Here is a 4,083-nt window from a genome sequence, read left to right as displayed (position 1 = left end):
GTCCTGGATATAACATATATATAGAGGGGGCGATCCACGAGAAGAGAGTGGAGGTATCATTGGCTTGAGGTGTCCATAGATTCGAAAAGAAGGATGATGTGTGTGTGTTTGCGCGCGCGATCGATAAAGAGTGCCATCGAATTTGTGTGTGCCCACGTCAAAGATATAGAGTGGCTGGCCTACTGGAACGTGAGAGGGGACATGTGCGGTTTGTCTCTGTGGCATGGATACCTACCTGCAGCGCTCGACTATCGGTGTGTGGTGGGGGAAGAGGTGGGCCCAATTAACTATAGAGGTACAATGGCTGGTATATGTGTGGAGGAGGAGAGAGGCCTACCTCATGTATTAAGGATATCGATCTGCCTCATGTATTAAGGGAGATCGATCGGCATCCATGCATATGTGCAGGAGAGGAATAAGGTTGGGAGAGAGATAGAGCTAGAGTGTTGGAGGGGTGGTAGTGGAGTTGCTTCTAACAGATGGTGGGTTAGGCTTGCTAGAAAAACGGAGGGCACGCCCGCAATATCAATAAGAGAGGAGATGGCTGCTTGTTGTCTGTGCACGTGCGTGTGCGAGACAGGTCAGGAGGCATGCACGAATGATGAGGGGGGACGATGTGGCTGTGGTAAGCAGACATAACTACATAGGAAGATCAATCGCCCTTTGTTAGAGAAAGGAGAGACATAACTTGTGAGGTACGTCGATCGATGGGGCGGGAGGGTAGTTAAAGTCGATCTAGGTATATGTTGGGAGATCGATCGGTATACATGCATGTGTGTGTTAGAAGCAAATGAGGCACGAGGATAAGGATAGAGAGAGAGGGATACATGTAGGAGGTGGTACGAGAGGCATACTATATCGAGCGGGGAGGAGTGTGCGAGTACGAGAACGATGAAAAGAGTGGTGGGAGTGAGGCATGGACGGTGACAAGAGAAGAGGGGAAGCTTGTGTTTGTGCTAGGCACACCTGGTTAGAGAGGTATATCGATCGATGTGTGCTGTAAAGAAGGAGCTGGGGGGCCTACACACACCGTGGGTGAACGACCTAAAGTGAAAATACGAATTTGCGCGATGGAGCTAGGGAATGCTGAGGGAGGGTGAGAGGGATGCGGGCGTGTGCATGCACAAGAGAAAGTTAGCGCTTGCTACAAAGATAAGAGGGTTTTGTGGGTGTAAAAGACGAATAGAGATCATATATACTTCATTATAAAAAGCGAATTCGGATATTTGAAGAATTTATCATAGTGTTTTAAACCGACGCATGTGTGAATATATATAACGGTGATACACATGGTGTGTTTATGAACATGTTATACTACATTTAATATATTTTATCTCTATGCTTATAAAAAATGGAGTTGTTGATGATGGTGTGCCTGCCATCCTGCATTATAGGCCGTCCGATTTATATGTGGCGGATAGCAAGGAAACTATGATGGTTGAAGTTGGCAACAATCATGATTGTAGATTCTTATTGAAATAGAGAAACAAATTCAAATTTAGTTCAAAAATTAGCGGTAGTATAGACATTTGGAATGCACTAAAATGTTGGTATGAGTAGGTTACATGCATTATACAGCAAGCGAAAAAATTTAATCGGACATAACATGGATTCATACTCCCTCCTTCCATCTATATAGGCTGTAATGAGATTTTTAAGACCGCCTTTGACTATTGACAAGATTAATAGTACATGACATGCACAATGAGAAAATTATATCATTGAAAGAACCTTTCACGGACGAAGTTAACGGTGTGCTTTGTGTAAGTTGCATGTCATATATCATTGCTCTAATATTTGGTTAAAGTTAGCATCGAAAAACGCATTAGGCCCTATATAGATGGAAGGAGGGATTAGCTTTGAATAGAATTTGTATAGTAAAACGGGGCAAGACTCTCTTTGTGTGGTGTGAATAGTTTTATTTTTTTCGTTTTGTTTTTGGTTGAGGGAAGTGCGAATTGATTTGGTACGTACACGTACAATATTACTACACGATAGGCTTGTCCCTAAAATTCAACCCGCGTCTTGTTATATCCCAAAAATTCAGATATCGTGCTCCCAAAACCGGCGCCTTCACAACTCGCGCCTCGTTATCCTGAAATTATAATGCACGTGAAAACTCCCTCCAACTGCCAAATCCGGACACGCAAAATCCAGCTTCTAACCCTGAGCCAAAAGGGCCGCTAGTTCAAATCGGTGGGGGGTACTTTTGTAACACACCCTACATTTTGGACAAGTGCGTCCCTAAGTCATGCTTCACCCCCTCCCATCGCCCCCTTTTCGCCATTTGCAATCCCAGGCCGCCATAACCTCTCCGCTCCAGCCGCGAAACCCCACCCTCCTCCGTCCGCCACGTCACCACTGCCCAGCCGGAGCCTCTTCCCCGATGACGTCGTCCACCGCAACAGCTCGATGTCCCTCGTCCACCTCCCCAGATGAGGATCCGTCATCCATCTCGTCGTCCCGCCGATTCAGCCTCCCCGTCCTCCACCTCCAAGGAGCTGCTCCGATGATCTCCTCGTCTATCGTGGCTGCTCCATCCCCACATCGCCACCTCAACCTGCTCCACTGAAACCGCATCATCCTCACCGACTCCTCGGACGAAGCCGAGGCCTACTCGATGCCACCAAAGAGGTTGTACACTCATTGCATCGCACCTTCTCCTTAACTCGACCTCCCGGCACCGACGGTGCTCCACCCCGCACCCCCATGGAGCGGCTACCTTGAAGCCGGCTCCGCGGGTGACATCTCCACGGCGGCTCTCCCCCAGTGCGAGGCCCCTTCGGCGGCGGCGGCCATACCAGCCGGATCTGCTGCTGCTACTCCGGCTCTCGCTCGCTCGCTCGCCTGCTGCTGCTGCTCCGGCTTTCGCTCGATCGCTCGCTCGCCCAGCTGCTGCTCTCCCCCTCGCTTGTGCTGCTGCTCTGCTCCGATTAAGCCACACTTCAGTCGACTGAATCGACTTTTGGGTCAGTCGATTTTCAGGGGTTGGGGGGGGCTCACCGGAGTTAAGAAAGAACCACCCGCAGCGGGGACGGGGACTCGCCGGAGAGGTACCCCACTATCTATCTTAGGTTTCAGGGTGGGGGCGGGGGGCCTAGAGGGATGGCCGGGGCAGCGGTGGCGAGTTGTTTTGGGGCGGCGAGGCGGCGCTGGGGCCGACGGTTCGGCCGGTGGTGGCAGGCGGCTCAGGGGGGTTCAGGTTGAAGATGAACTGCAGGCCCTCCCTAAACTACATGTCAAGTGCCTCTCTGCTACCATTGCGTTCAGTTTCGACAGTAGCATTCAGATTCCACAGTAAATTCAGTTTCGGCAGTTAAGTTCAGGGTCAACAGTTTTTAATTCATCTGTTGTAGTCAGGTGGTTTTTGGTGATGTTAATTTTACATCCATTTTACATCATCTATTGGAGATGCTATTAGAATCCCACTTGAGATTGACGATGTCTGTCTTGTGCTGCTTCAGCCTTGATGTCTTACGGCTCACTGGAGCTGCTCCAACGACAGAACGATCCATCACAACAGAGCAGTGCCCTGGACGACGTCTATAGATTCCTCAGATCTTCCTCCACACCTCAGACAGTCACCTCTGCCTCAACTGCTTCAGCGACCAACCCAATGATGCTCAGGTCGACACGGCTATGGCAAAGAGGTTGTACACTTGTTGCACCACTTATTACTATACATTCACGTCGATCCATTAGGGCTATTTTGGTGGAACGGAAAAACGTCGATCCACTAGTTTTTACCATCACTCTAAATTTCTGCATGCTCTCCTTACATAATCTCACCATATTTTTTTCGTATGCATGTCAGATATTATACACAGTCATGCTGAACATGTAGAGAAGAAGAGAAGAGTTTTGCGCGGCAATACAATGTCATGCAGACATCGCTCCATGGTGGGTTCAATGTCAAACCCTCCCCACCCCTCTCCATATTGTAATCCAGAGGAAGATATCTGTTCTGAGGCGGATTCAGACGCCACTGACCACTCCTATTTACCCCCAAGGTGTTTGCTCTACCTTGGCATGATGATGTTAGTCATATCATGCATATGTTGCCTTGCAGTGCCTACTTTTTAC

The sequence above is a fragment of the Triticum aestivum genome, chromosome 1B, assembly GCF_018294505.1.
Source record: "Triticum aestivum cultivar Chinese Spring chromosome 1B, IWGSC CS RefSeq v2.1, whole genome shotgun sequence".
Taxonomy (NCBI): Eukaryota; Viridiplantae; Streptophyta; class Magnoliopsida; order Poales; family Poaceae; genus Triticum; species Triticum aestivum.
Note: the sequence above shows the minus strand (reverse complement) of the source record.